The sequence below is a fragment of the Pristiophorus japonicus genome, unplaced genomic scaffold (assembly GCF_044704955.1).
Source record: "Pristiophorus japonicus isolate sPriJap1 unplaced genomic scaffold, sPriJap1.hap1 HAP1_SCAFFOLD_58, whole genome shotgun sequence".
Classification (NCBI taxonomy): Eukaryota; Metazoa; Chordata; class Chondrichthyes; family Pristiophoridae; genus Pristiophorus; species Pristiophorus japonicus.
This window is the reverse complement of record NW_027254488.1, coordinates 137999-159468: the sequence shown is the minus strand read 5'-3', so window position 1 is coordinate 159468 and position 21470 is coordinate 137999. Positions and strand designations below refer to the sequence as shown.

Genomic DNA, 21470 nt, shown 5'->3' with positions numbered 1-21470 from the left:
TCTCACTTTATTCTTTTAAAAGTGAACTGCTGTCAGTCAAGGGTCATTCTGCATCTGGGTAAAAGGGATGTCCTTGCAATCCCGGATCATTCTGTGTCTGTTTAAATGGGCTGGTTGTCAGTTCCGGTTCATAATCTTTCTCTTTAAAACGGATTTTCTCATAAACCCGGCTCATCCTGTATTGTTTGAGAAGGAGTATGATTTCAGCTGCAACGACCGAATTGTTAAACTATAGTGTTCCAATTTACATTGGGGTTGCCTGCGCCGGTGCGCACCCAGATCGCAGTGCATCTGTTCATTCACTCGAAATATGCTCATCTTTTCCTAAATCCACTCCTTGATATTGCAGTTGCCCCGAATTTGCTCGCAATATATACAACAACACAATGAACGGTGCTGGCAGCGGACGCGTGGCCTAATGGATAAGGCGTCTGACTTCGATTACAACCGGAAAGTTATCTGAAGATTGCAGGTTCGAGTCCTGCCGCGGTCAACCTAGCTCGCTACGTGAAATTTTATATTCTTTGTTGTGATTCTGCCGAGAAATCAACCATCTCTTCCAGTCACTCACCTGAAGTGAAGGAAGGCTGTTTGCTCAAAGAATCTCATTGCAAGTTTTCATCATTGTCGATATGCATGCACGGGCAGAGCAAGCTGTGAAGTGGACTTTTTTGCACCTTATTTCTGTTTGGATACAAAAAGCAGGAGATTGAATGGCTGACGATGTCTTACAGCAGAGACGATGTGGCTGAGAGGTTAAGGCGATGGACTGCTAATCCATTGTGCTCTGCACGCATGGGTTCGAGTCCCATTCTCGTCGTCGTTGGCTTGCAGCTTAACCACTTTTTGACATTCACATTTAACCTCATCGCCAAATTCCCCTTTTACTTACAGGGATGCTGTACTTTCCTCATGTCACGTCTCAAATTAATAATATATTCGTCAAAAGGAGAACAGTTGCAGTACAATGGCGAGGGGCACTAATTAGATAGGTATCTGAGAGACAGCACATGAACGATGGGCCATAATATCATTTCTCACCACCGTCAGAATCTGAGAGCTGCGCTTTTCACTGTCGGCGGCTCGTTGGTCCACGGTTATGATTCTCCCTTCGGATTGATCACATTTGAAATGCGGGAGGTCACGGGCCAAATCCCGGACGAACCCCGCCATGTTTTACTCAAAGTTCCGCTTCTAACAGCCGCTCGACATGTGAGAAAACAGACGTATTTCACGTTAAAACGTGTGATTTTACGCCGATGTTCCCTTAGCATCCAAATCACAGAGCAAAGTGAATCCCGCCAAACTGAGTAAAGTTAAAATATCTCAGAGGTACTCGGCTCTGTGACTCGTTGGATAACCTAAAGCCTTGTTTGGTTCCGGCCGATACTTGATCAGTATATCTTCCTGTCAGTCCGGATAATTCACCTCAATTGGGATAAGCATACATTCAGCGTCAATCTCCACCTCTGCCCTGAACATGTGTGCGTCCTGTGTCTCTAGAGCTGAAAAGATGAGAGAAGCTGCTTTTTGAATTCGTCCCTTGGCTGCCGAATTCAAAGCATACAGGAAATCAATCCGGGCTGGCAAAGCTGCCTGGTCTGATTAAAAGGCGGTGACACCCTATATTGTCGGCATGTTCTCGTCTTCTGGCCTCAACATTAGGTTCAACGTATCGGATGATAAGCACCGCTCCCATTGTCTGGTAATGGTTCTGCTATTCCCACTAACACTTCCTCTGGCCCATCCTTTGTTACGTTATTGCCCGATTACCACCCACTTTGCCTTTCTCCATTGTACCATGTATTATTTCATCACTCCTTCGTTCCGCTGTATCACAAAAGTTCCCATTTGACATTTCTCGCTGCGTATTTTTTCCAGGCGCTATTTTTGTTGAAAACATCTGTAATCTTTAACTTTTTCCTGAAATATCGGAATTATTATCCGACAGAACGTGAAACCGGATTCTTCCTCCACAAAATCTGCACGACCTGCGGAGTTTTAAATATTTATCTGTTTTTATTCATTCTATTTCCGTGTCCCTTTTAAGGGGATTTGCTGTCTGTCTGAGATCATTCTCTGTCTCTGTAAAATGGTGTGCTATCAGACCCTCATCATTCTGTGTCTGTTTCAAAGGGATGTGCTGTCTGTCCCGGATTTCCAATTTGAAATTTCAAAACCTGCCTTTGGAGGTTAAGGAATATTAGTTTGTTTGTGTGTTTCAGACTGGCTGGTTTTACGTCCCTCCCTCCCTCCTTGTCTATCACCTGTGGCTTCAATAACAGTCTCTGCGCCGCGTGGTCCTGAGCCCCACTGCACAATTGCCTTCAGGGATGATCGAAATCTCACTTTATTCTTTTAAAAGGGAACTGCTGTCAGTCAAGGGTGATTCTGCATCTGGGTAAAAGGGATGTCCGTGCAATCCCGGATCATTCTGTGTCTGTTTAAATGGGTTGGTTGTCAGTTCCTTTTCATAATCTTTCCCTTTAAAACGGATTTTCTCAGAAACCCGGGTCATCCTGTATTGTTTGAGAAGGAGTATGATTTCAGCTGCAATGACCGAATTGTTAAACTATAGTGTTCCAATTTACATTGGGGTTGCCTGCGCCGGTGCGCACCCAGATCGCAGTGCATCTGTTCATTCACTCGAAATATGCTCATCTTTTCCTAAATCCACTCCTTGATATTGCAGTTGCCCCGAATTTGCTCGCAATATATACAACAACACAATGAATGGTGCTGGCAGCGGCCGCGTGGCCTAATGGATAAGGCCTCTGAATTCGATTACAACCGCAAAGTTATCAGAAGATTGCAGGTGCGAGTCCTGCCGCGGTCAACTTAGCTCGCTACGTGAAATTTTATATTCTTTGTTGTGATTCTGCCGAGAAACCAACCATCTCTTCCAGTCACTCACCTGAAGTGAAGGAAGGCTATTTGCTCAAAGAATCTCATTGCAAGTTTTCATCATTGTCGATATGCATGCACGGGCAGAGCAAGCTGTGAAGTGGTCTTTTTTGCACCTTATTTCTGTTTGGATACAAAAAGCAGGAGATTGAATGGCTGACAATGTCTTACAGCAGAGACGAGGTGGCTGAGAGGTTAAGGCGATGGACTGCTAATCCATTGTGCTCTGCACGCATGGGTTCGAGTCCCATTCTCGTCGTCGTTGGCTTGCAGCTTAACCACTTTTTGACATTCACATTTAACCTCATCGCCAAATTCCCCTTTTACTTACAGGGATGCTGTACTTTCCTCATGTCACGTCTCAAATTAATAATATATTCGTCAAAAGGAGAACAGTTGCAGTACAATGGCGAGGGGCACTAATTAGATAGGTATCTGAGAGACAGCACATGAACGATGGGCCATAATATCATTTCTCACCACCGTCAGAATCTGAGAGCTGCGCTTTTCACTGTCGGCGGCTCGTTGGTCCACGGTTATGATTCTCCCTTCGGATTGATCACATTTGAAATGCGAGAGGTCACGGGCCAAATCCCGGACGAACCCCGCCATGTTTTACTCAAAGTTCCGCTTCTAACAGCCGCTCGACATGTGAGAAAACAGACGTATTTCACGTTAAAACGTGTGATTTTACGCCGATGTTCCCTTAGCATCCAAATCGCAGAGCAAAGTGAAACCCGCCAAACTGAGTAAAGTTAAAATATCTCAGAGGTACTCGGCTCTGTGACTCGTTGGATAACCTAAAGCCTTGTTTGGTTCCGGCCGATACTTGATCAGTATATCTTCCTGTCTGTACGGATAAGTTCACCTCAATTGGGATAAGCATACATTCAGCGTCAATCTCCACCTCTGCCCTGAACATGTGTGCGTCCTGTGTCTCTAGAGCTGAAAAGATAAGAGAAGCTGCTTTTTGAATTCGTCCCTTTGCTGCCGAATTCAAAGCATACAGGAAATCAATCCGGGCTGGCAAAGCTGCCTGGTCTGATTAAAAGTCGGTGATCCCCTATATTGTAGGCATGTTCTCGTCTTCTGGCCTCAACATTAGGTTCAACGTATCGGATGATAAGCACCGCTCCCATTGTCTGGTAATGGTTCTGCTATTCCCACTAACACTTCCTCTGGCCCATCCTTTGTTACGTTATTGCCCGATTACCACCCACTTTGCCTTTCTCCATTGTGCCATGTATTATTTCATCACTCCTTCGTTCCGCTGTATCACAAAAGTTCCCATTTGACATTTCTCGCTGCGTATTTTTTCCAGGCGCTATTTTTGTTGAAAACATCTGTAATCTTTAACTTTTTCCTGAAATATCGGAATTATTATCCGACAGAACGTGAAACCGGATTCTTCCTCCACAAAATCTGCACGACCTGCCGAGTTTTAAATATTTATCTGTTTTTATTCATTCTATTTCCGTGTCCCTTTTAAGGGGATTTGCTGTCTGTCTGAGATCATTCTCTGTCTCTGTAAAATGGTGTGCTATCAGACCCTCATCATTCTGTGTCTGTTTCAAAGGGATGTGCTGTCTGTCCCGGATTTCCAATTTGAAATTTCAAAACCTGCCTTTGGAGGTTAAGGAATATTAGTTTGTTTGTGTGTTTCAGACTGGGCTGGTTTTACGTCCCTCCCTCCCTCCTTGTCTATCACCTATGGCTTCAATAACAGTCTCTGCGCCGCGTGGTCCTGAGCCCCACTGCACAATTGCCTTCAGGGATGATCGAAATCTCACTTTATTCTATTAAAAGGGAACTGCTGTCAGTCAAGGGTGATTCTGCATCTGGGTAAAAGGGATGTCCGTGCAATCCCGGATCATTCTGTGTCTGTTTAAAAGGGCTGGTTGTCAGTTCCTTTTCATAATCTTTCCCTTTAAAACGGATTTTCTGAGAAACCCGGGTCATCCTGTATTGTTTGAGAAGGAGTATTATTTCAGCTGCAATGACCGAATTGTTAAACTATAGTGTTCCAATTTACATTGGGGTTGCCTGCGCCGGTGCGCACCCAGATCGCAGTGCATCTGTTCATTCACTCGAAATATGCTCATCTTTTCCTAAATCCACTCCTTGATATTGCAGTTGCCCCGAATTTGCTCGCAATATATACAACAACACAATGAATGGTGCTGGCAGCGGCCGCGTGGCCTAAAGGATAAGGCGTCTGACTTCGATTACAACCGTAAAGTTATCAGAAGATTGTAGGTGCGAGTCCTGCCGCGGTCAACTTAGCTCGCTCCGTGAAATTTTATATTCTTTGTTGTGATTCTGCCGAGAAACCAACCATCTCTTCCAGTCACTCACCTGAAGTGAAGGAAGGCTGTTTGCTCAAAGAATCTCATTGCAAGTTTTCATCATTGTCGATATGCATGCACGGGCAGAGCAAGCTGTGAAGTGGACTTTTTTGCACCTTATTTCTGTTTGGATACAAAAAGCAGGAGATTGAAGGGCTGACGATGTCCTATAGCAGAGACGAGGTGGCTGAGAGGTTAAGGCGATGGACTGCTAATCCATTGTGCTCTGCACGCATGGGTTCGAGTCCCATTCTCGTCGTCGTTGGCTTGCAGCTTAACCACTTTTTGACATTCACATTTAACCTCATCGCCAAATTCCCCTTTTACTTACAGGGATGCTGTACGTTCCTCATGTCACGTCTCAAATTAATAATATATTCGTCAAAAGGAGAACAGTTGCAGTACAATGGCGAGGGGCACTAATTAGATAGGTATCTGAGAGACAGCACATGAACGATGGGCCATAATATCATTTCTCACCACCGTCAGAATCTGAGAGCTGCGCTTTTCACTGTCGGCGGCTCGTTGGTCCACGGTTATGATTCTCCCTTCGGATTGATCACATTTGAAATGCGAGAGGTCACGGGCCAAATCCCGGACGAACCCCGCCATGTTTTACTCAAAGTTCCGCTTCTAACAGCCGCTCGACATGTGAGAAAACAGACGTATTTCACGTTAAAACGTGTGATTTTACGCCGATGTTCCCTTAGCATCCAAATCCCAGAGCAAAGTGAAACCCGCCAAACTGAGTAAAGTTAAAATATCTCAGAGGTACTCGGCTCTGTGACTCGTTGGATAACCTAAAGCCTTGTTTGGTTCCGGCCGATACTTGATCAGTATATCTTCCTGTCTGTACGGATAAGTTCACCTCAATTGGGATAAGCATACATTCAGCGTCAATCTCCACCTCTGCCCTGAATATGTGTGCGTCCTGTTGCTCTAGAGCTGAAAAGATGAGAGAAGCTGCTTTTTGAATTCGTCCCTTGGCTGCCGAATTCAAAGCATACAGGAAATCAATCCGGGCTGGTAAAGCTGCCTGGTCTGATTAAAAGGCGGTGACACCCTGTATTGTAAGCATGTTCTCGTCTTCTGGCCTCAACATTAGGTTCAACGTATCGGATGATAAGCACCGCTCCCATTGTCTGGTAATGGTTCTGCTATTCCCACTAACACCTCCTCTGGACCATCCTTTGTTACGTTATTGCCCGATTACCACCCACTTTGCCTTTCTCCATTGTGCCATGTATTATTTCATCACTCCTTCGTTCCGCTGTATCACAAATGTTCCCATTTGACATTTCTCGCTGCGTATTTTTTCCAGGCGCTATTTTTGTTGAAAACATCTGTAATCTTTAACTTTTTCCTGAAATATCGGAATTATTATCCGACAGAACGTGAAACCGGATTCTTCCTCCACAAAATCTGCACGACCTGCCGAGTTTTACATATTTATCTGTTTTTATTCATTTTATTTCCGTGTCCATTTTAAGGGGATTTGCTGTCTGTCCGAGATCATTCTCTGTCTCTGTAAAATGGTGTGCTATCAGACCCTCATCATTCTGTGTCTGTTTCAAAGAGATGTGCTGTCTGTCCCGGATTTCCAATTTGAAATTTCAAAACCTGCCTTTGGAGGTTAAGGAATATTAGTTTGTTTGTGTGTTTCAGACTGGGCTGGTTTTACGTCCCTCCCTCCCTGTCTATCACCTGTGGCTTCAATAACAGTCTCTGCGCCGCGTGGTCCTGAGCCCCACTGCACAATTTTCTTCAGTGATGATCGAAATCTCACTTTATTCTTTTAAAAGTGAACTGCTGTCAGTCAAGGGTCATTCTGCATCTGGGTAAAAGGGATGTCCTTGCAATCCCGGATCATTCTGTGTCTGTTTAAATGGGCTGGTTGTCAGTTCCGGTTCATAATCTTTCCCTTGAAAACGGATTTTCTCATAAACCCGGCTCATCCTGTATTGTTTGAGAAGGAGTATGATTTCAGCTGCAATGACCGAATTGTTAAACTATAGTGTTCCAATTTACATTGGGGTTGCCTGCGCCGGTGCGCAACCAGATCGCAGTGCATCTGTTCATTCACTCGAAATATGCTCATCTTTTCCTAAATCCACTCCTTGATATTGCAGTTGCCCCGAATTTGCTCGCAATATATACAACAACACAATGAATGGTGCTGGCAGCGGCCGCGTGGCCTAATGGATAAGGCGTCTGACTTCGATTACAACCGCAAAGTTATCAGAAGATTGCAGGTTCGAGTCCTGCCGCGGTCAACTTAGCTCGCTACGTGAAATTTTATATTCTTTGTTGTGATTCTGCCGAGAAACCAACCATCTCTTCCAGTCACTCACCTGAAGTGAAGGAAGGCTGTTTGCTCAAAGAATCTCATTGCAAGTTTTCATTATTGTCGATATGCATGCACGGGCAGAGCAAGCTGTGAAGTGGACTTTTTTGCACCTTATTTCTGTTTGGATACAAAAAGCAGGAGATTGAATGGCTGACGATGTCTTATAGCAGAGACGAGGTGGCTGAGAGGTTAAGGCGATGGACTGCTAATCCATTGTGCTCTGCACGCATGGGTGCGAGTCCCATTCTCGTCGTCGTTGGCTTGCAGCTTAACCACTTTTTGACATTCACATTTAACCTCATCGCCAAATTCCCCTTTTACTTACAGGGATGCTGTACTTTCCTCATGTCACGTCTCAAATTAATAATATATTCGTCAAAAGGAGAACAGTTGCAGTACAATGGCGAGGGGCACTAATTAGATAGGTATCTGAGAGACAGCACATGAACGATGGGCCATAATATCATTTCTCACCTCCGTCAGAATCTGAGAGCTGCGCTTTTCACTGTCGGCGGCTCGTTGGTCCACGGTTATGATTCTCCCTTCGGATTGATCACATTTGAAATGCGGGAGGTCACGGGCCAAATCCCGGACGAACCCCGCCATGTTTTACTCAAAGTTCCGCTTCTAACAGCCGCTCGACATGTGAGAAAACAGACGTATTTCACGTTAAAACGTGTGATTTTACGCCGATGTTCCCTTAGCATCCAAATCACAGAGCAAAGTGAATCCCGCCAAACTGAGTAAAGTTAAAATATCTCAGAGGTACTCGGCTCTGTGACTCGTTGGATAACCTAAAGCCTTGTTTGGTTCCGGCCGATACTTGATCAGTATATCTTCCTGTCAGTCCGGATAATTCACCTCAATTGGGATAAGCATACATTCAGCGTCAATCTCCACCTCTGCCCTGAACATGTGTGCGTCCTGTGTCTCTAGAGCTGAAAAGATGAGAGAAGCTGCTTTTTGAATTCGTCCCTTGGCTGCCGAATTCAAAGCATACAGGAAATCAATCCGGGCTTGCAAAGCTGCCTGGTCTGATTAAAAGGCGGTGACACCCTATATTGTCGGCATGTTCTCGTCTTCTGGCCTCAACATTAGGTTCAACGTATCGGATGATAAGCACCGCTCCCATTGTCTGGTAATGGTTCTGCTATTCCCACTAACACTTCCTCTGGCCCATCCTTTGTTACGTTATTGCCCGATTACCACCCACTTTGCCTTTCTCCATTGTGCCATGTATTATTTCATCACTCCTTCGTTCCGCTGTATCACAAAAGTTCCCATTTGACATTTCTCGCTGCGTATTTTTTCCAGGCGCTATTTTTGTTGAAAACATCTGTAATCTTTAACTTTTTCCTGAAATATCGGAATTATTATCCGACAGAACGTGAAACCGGATTCTTCCTCCACAAAATCTGCACGACCTGCGGAGTTTTAAATATTTATCTGTTTTTATTCATTCTATTTCCGTGTCCCTTTTAAGGGGATTTGCTGTCTGTCTGAGATCATTCTCTGTCTCTGTAAAATGGTGTGCTATCAGACCCTCATCATTCTGTGTCTGTTTCAAAGGGATGTGCTGTCTGTCCCGGATTTCCAATTTGAAATTTCAAAACCTGCCTTTGGAGGTTAAGGAATATTAGTTTGTTTGTGTGTTTCAGACTGGCTGGTTTTACGTCCCTCCCTCCCTCCCTCCCTCCTTGTCTATCACCTGTGGCTTCAATAACAGTCTCTGCGCCGCGTGGTCCTGAGCCCCACTGCACAATTGCCTTCAGGGATGATCGAAATCTCACTTTATTCTTTTAAAAGGGAACTGCTGTCAGTCAAGGGTGATTCTGCATCTGGGTAAAAGGGATGTCCGTGCAATCCCGGATCATTCTGTGTCTGTTTAAATGGGCTGGTTGTCAGTTCCTTTTCATAATCTTTCCCTTTAAAACGGATTTTCTCAGAAACCCGGGTCATCCTGTATTGTTTGAGAAGGAGTATGATTTCAGCTGCAATGACCGAATTGTTAAACTATAGTGTTCCAATTTACATTGGGGTTGCCTGCGCCGGTGCGCACCCAGATCGCAGTGCATCTGTTCATTCACTCGAAATATGCTCATCTTTTCCTAAATCCACTCCTTGATATTGCAGTTGCCCCGAATTTGCTCGCAATATATACAACAACACAATGAATGGTGCTGGCAGCGGCCGCGTGGCCTAATGGATAAGGCCTCTGAATTCGATTACAACCGCAAAGTTATCAGAAGATTGCAGGTGCGAGTCCTGCCGCGGTCAACTTAGCTCGCTACGTGAAATTTTATATTCTTTGTTGTGATTCTGCCGAGAAACCAACCATCTCTTCCAGTCACTCACCTGAAGTGAAGGAAGGCTATTTGCTCAAAGAATCTCATTGCAAGTTTTCATCATTGTCGATATGCATGCACGGGCAGAGCAAGCTGTGAAGTGGTCTTTTTTGCACCTTATTTCTGTTTGGATACAAAAAGCAGGAGATTGAATGGCTGACAATGTCTTACAGCAGAGACGAGGTGGCTGAGAGGTTAAGGCGATGGACTGCTAATCCATTGTGCTCTGCACGCATGGGTTCGAGTCCCATTCTCGTCGTCGTTGGCTTGCAGCTTAACCACTTTTTGACATTCACATTTAACCTCATCGCCAAATTCCCCTTTTACTTACAGGGATGCTGTACTTTCCTCATGTCACGTCTCAAATTAATAATATATTCGTCAAAAGGAGAACAGTTGCAGTACAATGGCGAGGGGCACTAATTAGATAGGTATCTGAGAGACAGCACATGCACGATGGGCCATAATATCATTTCTCACCACCGTCAGAATCTGAGAGCTGCGCTTTTCACTGTCGGCGGCTCGTTGGTCCATGGTTATGATTCTCCCTTCGGATTGATCACATTTGAAATGCGAGAGGTCACGGGCCAAATACCGGACGAGCCCCGCCATGTTTTACTCAAAGTTCCGCTTCTAACAGCCGCTCGACATGTGAGAAAACAGACGTATTTCACGTTAAAACGTGTGATTTTACGCCGATGTTCCCTTCGCATCCAAATCGCAGAGCAAAGTGAAACCCGCAAAACTGAGTAAAGTTAAAATATCTCAGAGGTACTCGGCTCTGTGACTCGTTGGATAACCTAAAGCCTTGTTTGGTTCCGGCCGATACTTGATCAGTATATCTTCCTGTCTGTACGGATAAGTTCACCTCAATTGGGATAAGCATGCATTCAGCGTCAATCTCCACCTCTGCCCTGAATATGTGTGCGTCCTGTTTCTCTAGAGCTGAAAAGATGAGAGAAGCTGCTTTTTGAATTCGTCCCTTGGCTGCCGAATTCAAAGCATACAGGAAATCAATCCGGGCTGGCAAAGTTGCCTGGTCTGATTAAAAGGCGGTGACACCCTGTATTGTAAGCATGTTCTCGTCTTCTGGCCTCAACATTAGGTTCAACGTATCGGATGATAAGCACCGCTCCCATTGTCTGGTAATGGTTCTGCTATTCCCACTAACACTTCCTCTGGACCATCCTTTGTTACGTTATTGCCCGATTACCACCTAATTTGCCTTTCTCCATTGTGCCATGTATTATTTAATCACTCCTTCCTTCCGCTGTATCACAAATGTTCCCATTTGACATTTCTCGCTGCGTATTTTTTCCAGGCGCTATTTTTGTTGAAAACATCTGTAATCTTTAACTTTTTCCTGAAATATCGGAATTATTATCCGACAGAACGTGAAACCGGATTCTTCCTCCACAAAATCTGCACGACCTGCCGAGTTTTACATATTTATCTGTTTTTATTCATTTTATTTCCGTGTCCATTTTAAGGGGATTTGCTGTCTGTCCGAGATCATTCTCTGTCTCTGTAAAATGGTGTGCTATCAGACCCTCATCATTCTGTGTCTGTTTCAAAGGGATGTGCTGTCTGTCCCGGATTTCCAATTTGAAATTTCAAAACCTGCCTTTGGAGGTTAAGGAATATTAGTTTGTTTGTGTGTTTCAGACTGGGCTGGTTTTACGTCCCTCCCTCCCTGTCTATCACCTGTGGCTTCAATAACAGTCTCTGCGCCGCGTGGTCCTGAGCCCCACTGCACAATTTTCTTCAGTGATGATCGAAATCTCACTTTATTCTTTTAAAAGTGAACTGCTGTCAGTCAAGGGTCATTCTGCATCTGGGTAAAAGGGATGTCCTTGCAATCCCGGATCATTCTGTGTCTGTTTAAATGGGCTGGTTGTCAGTTCCGGTTCATAATCTTTCCCTTGAAAACGGATTTTCTCATAAACCCGGCTCATCCTGTATTGTTTGAGAAGGAGTATGATTTCAGCTGCAATGACCGAATTGTTAAACTATAGTGTTCCAATTTACATTGGGGTTGCCTGCGCCGGTGCGCAACCAGATCGCAGTGCATCTGTTCATTCACTCGAAATATGCTCATCTTTTCCTAAATCCACTCCTTGATATTGCAGTTGCCCCGAATTTGCTCGCAATATATACAACAACACAATGAATGGTGCTGGCAGCGGCCGCGTGGCCTAATGGATAAGGCGTCTGACTTCGATTACAACCGCAAAGTTATCAGAAGATTGCAGGTTCGAGTCCTGCCGCGGTCAACTTAGCTCGCTACGTGAAATTTTATATTCTTTGTTGTGATTCTGCCGAGAAACCAACCATCTCTTCCAGTCACTCACCTGAAGTGAAGGAAGGCTGTTTGCTCAAAGAATCTCATTGCAAGTTTTCATTATTGTCGATATGCATGCACGGGCAGAGCAAGCTGTGAAGTGGACTTTTTTGCACCTTATTTCTGTTTGGATACAAAAAGCAGGAGATTGAATGGCTGACGATGTCTTATAGCAGAGACGAGGTGGCTGAGAGGTTAAGGCGATGGACTGCTAATCCATTGTGCTCTGCACGCATGGGTTCGAGTCCCATTCTCGTCGTCGTTGGCTTGCAGCTTAACCACTTTTTGACATTCACATTTAACCTCATCGCCAAATTCCCCTTTTACTTACAGGGATGCTGTACTTTCCTCATGTCACGTCTCAAATTAATAATATATTCGTCAAAAGGAGAACAGTTGCAGTACAATGGCGAGGGGCACTAATTAGATAGGTATCTGAGAGACAGCACATGAACGATGGGCCATAATATCATTTCTCACCACCGTCAGAATCTGAGAGCTGCGCTTTTCACTGTCGGCGGCTCGTTGGTCCACGGTTATGATTCTCCCTTCGGATTGATCACATTTGAAATGCGGGAGGTCACGGGCCAAATCCCGGACGAACCCCGCCATGTTTTACTCAAAGTTCCGCTTCTAACAGCCGCTCGACATGTGAGAAAACAGACGTATTTCACGTTAAAACGTGTGATTTTACGCCGATGTTCCCTTCGCATCCAAATCACGGAGCAAAGTGAATCCCGCCAAACTGAGTAAAGTTAAAATATCTCAGAGGTACTCGGCTCTGTGTCTCGTTGGATAACCTAAAGCCTTGTTTGGTTCCGGCCGATACTTGATCAGTATATCTTCCTGTCAGTCCGGATAATTCACCTCAATTGGGATAAGCATACATTCAGCGTCAATCTCCACCTCTGCCCTGAACATGTGTGCGTCCTGTGTCTCTAGAGCTGAAAAGATGAGAGAAGCTGCTTTTTGAATTCGTCCCTTGGCTGCCGAATTCAAAGCATACAGGAAATCAATCCGGGCTGGCAAAGCTGCCTGGTCTGATTAAAAGGCGGTGACACCCTATATTGTCGGCATGTTCTCGTCTTCTGGCCTCAACATTAGGTTCAACGTATCGGATGATAAGCACCGCTCCCATTGTCTGGTAATGGTTCTGCTATTCCCACTAACACTTCCTCTGGCCCATCCTTTGTTACGTTATTGCCCGATTACCACCCACTTTGCCTTTCTCCATTGTGCCATGTATTATTTCATCACTCCTTCGTTCCGCTGTATCACAAAAGTTCCCATTTGACATTTATCGCTGCGTATTTTTTCCAGGCGCTATTTTTGTTGAAAACATCTGTAATCTTTAACTTTTTCCTGAAATATCGGAATTATTATCCGACAGAACGTGAAACCGGATTCTTCCTCCACAAAATCTGCACGACCTGCGGAGTTTTAAATATTTATCTGTTTTTATTCATTCTATTTCCGTGTCCCTTTTAAGGGGATTTGCTGTCTGTCTGAGATCATTCTCTGTCTCTGTAAAATGGTGTGCTATCAGACCCTCATCATTCTGTGTCTGTTTCAAAGGGATGTGCTGTCTGTCCCGGATTTCCAATTTGAAATTTCAAAACCTGCCTTTGGAGGTTAAGGAATATTAGTTTGTTTGTGTGTTTCAGACTGGCTGGTTTTACGTCCCTCCCTCCCTCCTTGTCTATCACCTGTGGCTTCAATAACAGTCTCTGCGCCGCGTGGTCCTGAGCCCCACTGCACAATTGCCTTCAGGGATGATCGAAATCTCACTTTATTCTTTTAAAAGGGAACTGCTGTCAGTCAAGGGTGATTCTGCATCTGGGTAAAAGGGATGTCCGTGCAATCCCGGATCATTCTGTGTCTGTTTAAAAGGGCTGGTTGTCAGTTCCTTTTCATAATCTTTCCCTTTAAAACGGATTTTCTCAGAAACCCGGGTCATCCTGTATTGTTTGAGAAGGAGTATGATTTCAGCTGCAATGACCGAATTGTTAAACTATAGTGTTCCAATTTACATTGGGGTTGCCTGCGCCGGTGCGCACCCAGATCGCAGTGCATCTGTTCATTCACTCGAAATATGCTCATCTTTTCCTAAATCCACTCCTTGATATTGCAGTTGCCCCGAATTTGCTCGCAATATATACAGCAACACAATGAATGGTGCTGGCAGCGGCCGCGTGGCCTAATGGATAAGGCCTCTGAATTCGATTACAACCGCAAAGTTATCAGAAGATTGCAGGTGCGAGTCCTGCCGCGGTCAACTTAGCTCGCTACGTGAAATTTTATATTCTTTGTTGTGATTCTGCCGAGAAACCAACCATCTCTTCCAGTCACTCACCTGAAGTGAAGGAAGGCTGTTTGCTCAAAGAATCTCATTGCAAGTTTTCATCATTGTCGATATGCATGCACGGGCAGAGCAAGCTGTGAAGTGGTCTTTTTTGCACCTTATTTCTGTTTGGATACAAAAAGCAGGAGATTGAATGGCTGACGATGTCTTACAGCAGAGACGAGGTGGCTGAGAGGTTAAGGCGATGGACTGCTAATCCATTGTGCTCTGCACGCATGGGTTCGAGTCCCATTCTCGTCGTCGTTGGCTTGCAGCTGAACCACTTTTTGACATTCACATTTAACCTCATCGCCAAATTCCCCTTTTACTTACAGGGATGCTGTACTTTCCTCATGTCACGTCTCAAATTAATAATATATTCGTCAAAAGGAGAACAGTTGCAGTACAATGGCGAGGGGCACTAATTAGATAGGTATCTGAGAGACAGCACATGCACGATGGGCCATAATATCATTTCTCACCACCGTCAGAATCTGAGAGCTGCGCTTTTCACTGTCGGCGGCTCGTTGGTCCATGGTTATGATTCTCCCTTCGGATTGATCACATTTGAAATGCGAGAGGTCACGGGCCAAATACCGGACGAGCCCCGCCATGTTTTACTCAAAGTTCCGCTTCTAACAGCCGCTCGACATGTGAGAAAACAGACGTATTTCACGTTAAAACGTGTGATTTTACGCCGATGTTCCCTTCGCATCCAAATCGCAGAGCAAAGTGAAACCCGCAAAACTGAGTAAAGTTAAAATATCTCAGAGGTACTCGGCTCTGTGACTCGTTGGATAACCTAAAGCCTTGTTTGGTTCCGGCCGATACTTGATCAGTATATCTTCCTGTCTGTACGGATAAGTTCACCTCAATTGGGATAAGCATGCATTCAGCGTCAATCTCCACCTCTGCCCTGAATATGTGTGCGTCCTGTTTCTCTAGAGCTGAAAAGATGAGAGAAGCTGCTTTTTGAATTCGTCCCTTGGCTGCCGAATTCAAAGCATACAGGAAATCAATCCGGGCTGGCAAAGTTGCCTGGTCTGATTAAAAGGCGGTGACACCCTGTATTGTAAGCATGTTCTCGTCTTCTGGCCTCAACATTAGGTTCAACGTATCGGATGATAAGCACCGCTCCCATTGTCTGGTAATGGTTCTGCTATTCCCACTAACACTTCCTCTGGACCATCCTTTGTTACGTTATTGCCCGATTACCACCTAATTTGCCTTTCTCCATTGTGCCATGTATTATTTAATCACTCCTTCCTTCCGCTGTATCACAAATGTTCCCATTTGACATTTCTCGCTGCGTATTTTTTCCAGGCGCTATTTTTGTTGAAAACATCTGTAATCTTTAACTTTTTCCTGAAATATCGGAATTATTATCCGACAGAACGTGAAACCGGATTCTTCCTCCACAAAATCTGCACGACCTGCCGAGTTTTACATATTTATCTGTTTTTATTCATTTTATTTCCGTGTCCATTTTAAGGGGATTTGCTGTCTGTCCGAGAACATTCTCTGTCTCTGTAAAATGGTGTGCTATCAGACCCTCATCATTCTGTGTCTGTTTCAAAGGGATGTGCTGTCTGTCCCGGATTTCCAATTTGAAATTTCAAAACCTGCCTTTGGAGGTTAAGGAATATTAGTTTGTTTGTGTGTTTCAGACTGGGCTGGTTTTACGTCCCTCCCTCCCTGTCTATCACCTGTGGCTTCAATAACAGTCTCTGCGCCGCGTGGTCCTGAGCCCCACTGCACAATTTTCTTCAGTGATGATCGAAATCTCACTTTATTCTTTTAAAAGTGAACTGCTGTCAGTCAAGGGTCATTCTGCATCTGGGTAAAAGGGATGTCCTTGCAATCCCGGATCATTCTGTGTCTGTTTAAATGGGCTGGTTGTCAGTTCCGGTTCATAATCTTTCCCTTGAAAACGGATTTTCTCATAAACCCGGCTCATCCTGTATTGTTTGAGAAGGAGTATGATTTCAGCTGCAATGACCGAATTGTTAAACTATAGTGTTCCAATTTACATTGGGGTTGCCTGCGCCGGTGCGCAACCAGATCGCAGTGCATCTGTTCATTCACTCGAAATATGCTCATCTTTTCCTAAATCCACTCCTTGATATTGCAGTTGCCCCGAATTTGCTCGCAATATATACAACAACACAATGAATGGTGCTGGCAGCGGCCGCGTGGCCTAATGGATAAGGCGTCTGACTTCGATTACAACCGCAAAGTTATCAGAAGATTGCAGGTTCGAGTCCTGCCGCGGTCAACTTAGCTCGCTACGTGAAATTTTATATTCTTTGTTGTGATTCTGCCGAGAAACCAACCATCTCTTCCAGTCACTCACCTGAAGTGAAGGAAGGCTGTTTGCTCAAAGAATCTCATTGCAAGTTTTCATTATTGTCGATATGCATGCACGGGCAGAGCAAGCTGTGAAGTGGACTTTTTTGCACCTTATTTCTGTTTGGATACAAAAAGCAGGAGATTGAATGGCTGACGATGTCTTATAGCAGAGACGAGGTGGCTGAGAGGTTAAGGCGATGGACTGCTAATCCATTGTGCTCTGCACGCATGGGTTCGAGTCCCATTCTCGTCGTCGTTGGCTTGCAGCTTAACCACTTTTTGACATTCACATTTAACCTCATCGCCAAATTCCCCTTTTACTTACAGGGATGCTGTACTTTCCTCATGTCACGTCTCAAATTAATAATATATTCGTCAAAAGGAGAACAGTTGCAGTACAATGGCGAGGGGCACTAATTAGATAGGTATCTGAGAGACAGCACATGAACGATGGGCCATAATATCATTTCTCACCACCGTCAGAATCTGAGAGCTGCGCTTTTCACTGTCGGCGGCTCGTTGGTCCACGGTTATGATTCTCCCTTCGGATTGATCACATTTGAAATGCGGGAGGTCACGGGCCAAATCCCGGACGAACCCCGCCATGTTTTACTCAAAGTTCCGCTTCTAACAGCCGCTCGACATGTGAGAAAACAGACGTATTTCACGTTAAAACGTGTGATTTTACGCCGATGTTCCCTTCGCATCCAAATCACAGAGCAAAGTGAATCCCGCCAAACTGAGTAAAGTTAAAATATCTCAGAGGTACTCGGCTCTGTGTCTCGTTGGATAACCTAAAGCCTTGTTTGGTTCCGGCCGATACTTGATCAGTATATCTTCCTGTCAGTCCGGATAATTCACCTCAATTGGGATAAGCATACATTCAGCGTCAATCTCCACCTCTGCCCTGAACATGTGTGCGTCCTGTGTCTCTAGAGCTGAAAAGATGAGAGAAGCTGCTTTTTGAATTCGTCCCTTGGCTGCCGAATTCAAAGCATACAGGAAATCAATCCGGGCTGGCAAAGCTGCCTGGTCTGATTAAAAGGCGGTGACACCCTATATTGTCGGCATGTTCTCGTCTTCTGGCCTCAACATTAGGTTCAACGTATCGGATGATAAGCACCGCTCCCATTGTCTGGTAATGGTTCTGCTATTCCCACTAACACTTCCTCTGGCCCATCCTTTGTTACGTTATTGCCCGATTACCACCCACTTTGCCTTTCTCCATTGTGCCATGTATTATTTCATCACTCCTTCGTTCCGCTGTATCACAAAAGTTCCCATTTGACATTTATCGCTGCGTATTTTTTCCAGGCGCTATTTTTGTTGAAAACATCTGTAATCTTTAACTTTTTCCTGAAATATCGGAATTATTATCCGACAGAACGTGAAACCGGATTCTTCCTCCACAAAATCTGCACGACCTGCGGAGTTTTAAATATTTATCTGTTTTTATTCATTCTATTTCCGTGTCCCTTTTAAGGGGATTTGCTGTCTGTCTGAGATCATTCTCTGTCTCTGTAAAATGGTGTGCTATCAGACCCTCATCATTCTGTGTCTGTTTCAAAGGGATGTGCTGTCTGTCCCGGATTTCCAATTTGAAATTTCAAAACCTGCCTTTGGAGGTTAAGGAATATTAGTTTGTTTGTGTGTTTCAGACTGGCTGGTTTTACGTCCCTCCCTCCCTCCTTGTCTATCACCTGTGGCTTCAATAACAGTCTCTGCGCCGCGTGGTCCTGAGCCCCACTGCACAATTGCCTTCAGGGATGATCGAAATCTCACTTTATTCTTTTAAAAGGGAACTGCTGTCAGTCAAGGGTGATTCTGCATCTGGGTAAAAGGGATGTCCGTGCAATCCCGGATCATTCTGTGTCTGTTTAAAAGGGCTGGTTGTCAGTTCCTTTTCATAATCTTTCCCTTTAAAACGGATTTTCTCAGAAACCCGGGTCATCCTGTATTGTTTGAGAAGGAGTATGATTTCAGCTGCAATGACCGAATTGTTAAACTATAGTGTTCCAATTTACATTGGGGTTGCCTGCGCCGGTGCGCACCCAGATCGCAGTGCATCTGTTCATTCACTCGAAATATGCTCATCTTTTCCTAAATCCACTCCTTGATATTGCAGTTGCCCCGAATTTGCTCGCAATATATACAGCAACACAATGAATGGTGCTGGCAGCGGCCGCGTGGCCTAATGGATAAGGCCTCTGAATTCGATTACAACCGCAAAGTTATCAGAAGATTGCAGGTGCGAGTCCTGCCGCGGTCAACTTAGCTCGCTACGTGAAATTTTATATTCTTTGTTGTGATTCTGCCGAGAAACCAACCATCTCTTCCAGTCACTCACCTGAAGTGAAGGAAGGCTGTTTGCTCAAAGAATCTCATTGCAAGTTTTCATCATTGTCGATATGCATGCACGGGCAGAGCAAGCTGTGAAGTGGTCTTTTTTGCACCTTATTTCTGTTTGGATACAAAAAGCAGGAGATTGAATGGCTGACGATGTCTTACAGCAGAGACGAGGTGGCTGAGAGGTTAAGGCGATGGACTGCTAATCCATTGTGCTCTGCACGCATGGGTTCGAGTCCCATTCTCGTCGTCGTTGGCTTGCAGCTTAACCACTTTTTGACATTCACATTTAACCTCATCGCCAAATTCCCCTTTTACTTACAGGGATGCTGTACTTTCCTCATGTCACGTCTCAAATTAATAATATATTCGTCAAAAGGAGAACAGTTGCAGTACAATGGCGAGGGGCACTAATTAGATAGGTATCTGAGAGACAGCACATGCACGATGGGCCATAATATCATTTCTCACCACCGTCAGAATCTGAGAGCTGCGCTTTTCACTATCGGCGGCTCGTTGGTCCATGGTTATGATTCTCCCTTCGGATTGATCACATTTGAAATGCGAGAGGTCACGGGCCAAATACCGGACGAGCCCCGCCATGTTTTACTCAAAGTTCCGCTTCTAACAGCCGCTCGACATGTGAGAAAACAGACGTATTTCACGTTAAAACGTGTGATTTTACGCCGATGTTCCCTTCGCATCCAAATCGCAGAGCAAAGTGAAACCCGCCAAACTGAGTAAAGTTAAAATATCTCAGAGGTACTCGGCTCTGTGACTCGTTGGATAACCTAAAGCCTTGTTTGGTTCCGGCCGATACTTGATCAGTATATCTTCCTGTCTGTACGGATAAGTTCACCTCAATTGGGATAAGCATACATTCAGCGTCAATCTCCACCTCTGCCCTGAACATGTGTGCGTCCTGTGTCTCTAGAGCTGAAAAGATGAGAGAAGCTGCTTTTTGAATTCGTCCCTTGGCTGCCGAATTCAAAGCATACAGGAAATCAATCCGGGCTGGCAAAGCTGCCTGGTCTGATTAAAAGGCGGTGATACCCTATATTGTAGGCATGTTCTCGTCTTCTGGCCTCAACATTACGTTCAACGTATCGGATGATAAGCACCGCTCCCATTGTCTGGTAATGGTTCTGCTATTCCCACTAACACTTCCTCTGGACCATCCTTTGTTACGTTATTGCCCGATTACCACCCAATTTGCCTTTCTCCATTGTGCCATGTATTATTTAATCACTCCTTCGTTCCGCTGTATCACAAATGTTCCCATTTGACATTTCTCGCTGCGTATTTTTTCCAGGCGCTATTTTTGTTGAAAACATCTGTAATCTTTAACTTTTTCCTGAAATATCGGAATTATTATCCGACAGAACGTGAAACCGGATTCTTCCTCCACAAAATCTGCACGACCTGCCGAGTTTTACATATTTATCTGTTTTTATTCATTTTATTTCCGTGTCCATTTTAAGGGGATTTGCTGTCTGTCCGAGATCATTCTCTGTCTCTGTAAAATGGTGTGCTATCAGACCCTCATCATTCTGTGTCTGTTTCAAAGGGATGTGCTGTCTGTCCCGGATTTCCAATTTGAAATTTCAAAACCTGCCTTTGGAGGTTAAGGAATATTAGTTTGTTTGTGTGTTTCAGACTGGGCTATTTTTACGTCCCTCCCTCCCTGTCTATCACCTGTGGCTTCAATAACAGTCTCTGCGCCGCGTGGTCCTGAGCCCCACTGCACAATTGCCTTCAGGGATGATCGAAATCTCACTTTATTCTTTTAAAAGTGAACTGCTGTCAGTCAAGGGTCATTCTGCATCTGGGTAAAAGGGATGTCCTTGCAATCCCGGATCATTCTGTGTCAGTTTAAATGGGCTGGTTGTCAGTTCCGGTTCATAATCTTTCTCTTTAAAACGGATTTTCTCATAAACACGGCTCATCCTGTATTGTTTGAGAAGGAATATGATTTCAGCTGCAATGACCGAATTGTTAAACTATAGTGTTCCAATTTACATTGGGGTTGCCTGCGCCGGTGCGCACCCAGATCGCAGTGCATCTGTTCATTCACTCGAAATATGCTCATCTTTTCCTAAATCCACTCCTTGATATTGCAGTTGCCCCGAATTTGCTCGCAATATATACAACA

At 44.7% G+C, this 21470-nt stretch overlaps 13 non-coding genes across 13 annotated transcripts; all 13 read left to right on the top strand.

Annotated features, from left to right (window-relative positions):
* Positions 1–404: 404 nt before the first annotated feature.
* Positions 405–493, top strand: trnar-ucg (transfer RNA arginine (anticodon UCG)). Its single transcript is given in 2 exon segments — positions 405–441; positions 458–493. It is a non-coding gene; the product is annotated as a tRNA-Arg (tRNA).
* A 245-nt stretch (positions 494–738) lies between these two features.
* On the top strand, positions 739–823 carry trnas-gcu (transfer RNA serine (anticodon GCU)). Its single transcript has one exon. It is a non-coding gene; the product is annotated as a tRNA-Ser (tRNA).
* A 2258-nt stretch (positions 824–3081) lies between these two features.
* On the top strand, positions 3082–3163 carry trnas-gcu (transfer RNA serine (anticodon GCU)). Its single transcript has one exon. It is a non-coding gene; the product is annotated as a tRNA-Ser (tRNA).
* A 2263-nt stretch (positions 3164–5426) lies between these two features.
* trnas-gcu (transfer RNA serine (anticodon GCU)) lies at positions 5427–5508 on the top strand. The gene has a single exon. It is a non-coding gene; the product is annotated as a tRNA-Ser (tRNA).
* A 1925-nt stretch (positions 5509–7433) lies between these two features.
* Positions 7434–7522, top strand: trnar-ucg (transfer RNA arginine (anticodon UCG)). The gene is given in 2 exon segments: positions 7434–7470; positions 7487–7522. It is a non-coding gene; the product is annotated as a tRNA-Arg (tRNA).
* A 245-nt stretch (positions 7523–7767) lies between these two features.
* Positions 7768–7849, top strand: trnas-gcu (transfer RNA serine (anticodon GCU)). The gene has a single exon. It is a non-coding gene; the product is annotated as a tRNA-Ser (tRNA).
* A 2269-nt stretch (positions 7850–10118) lies between these two features.
* trnas-gcu (transfer RNA serine (anticodon GCU)) lies at positions 10119–10200 on the top strand. The gene has a single exon. It is a non-coding gene; the product is annotated as a tRNA-Ser (tRNA).
* A 1925-nt stretch (positions 10201–12125) lies between these two features.
* trnar-ucg (transfer RNA arginine (anticodon UCG)) lies at positions 12126–12214 on the top strand. Its single transcript is given in 2 exon segments — positions 12126–12162; positions 12179–12214. It is a non-coding gene; the product is annotated as a tRNA-Arg (tRNA).
* Positions 12215–12459: 245 nt separating this feature from the next.
* trnas-gcu (transfer RNA serine (anticodon GCU)) lies at positions 12460–12541 on the top strand. The gene has a single exon. It is a non-coding gene; the product is annotated as a tRNA-Ser (tRNA).
* A 2261-nt stretch (positions 12542–14802) lies between these two features.
* On the top strand, positions 14803–14884 carry trnas-gcu (transfer RNA serine (anticodon GCU)). The gene has a single exon. It is a non-coding gene; the product is annotated as a tRNA-Ser (tRNA).
* Positions 14885–16809: 1925 nt separating this feature from the next.
* trnar-ucg (transfer RNA arginine (anticodon UCG)) lies at positions 16810–16898 on the top strand. Its single transcript is given in 2 exon segments — positions 16810–16846; positions 16863–16898. It is a non-coding gene; the product is annotated as a tRNA-Arg (tRNA).
* Positions 16899–17143: 245 nt separating this feature from the next.
* Positions 17144–17225, top strand: trnas-gcu (transfer RNA serine (anticodon GCU)). Its single transcript has one exon. It is a non-coding gene; the product is annotated as a tRNA-Ser (tRNA).
* Positions 17226–19486: 2261 nt separating this feature from the next.
* Positions 19487–19568, top strand: trnas-gcu (transfer RNA serine (anticodon GCU)). The gene has a single exon. It is a non-coding gene; the product is annotated as a tRNA-Ser (tRNA).
* The last annotated feature ends 1902 nt before the right edge of the window (positions 19569–21470 follow it).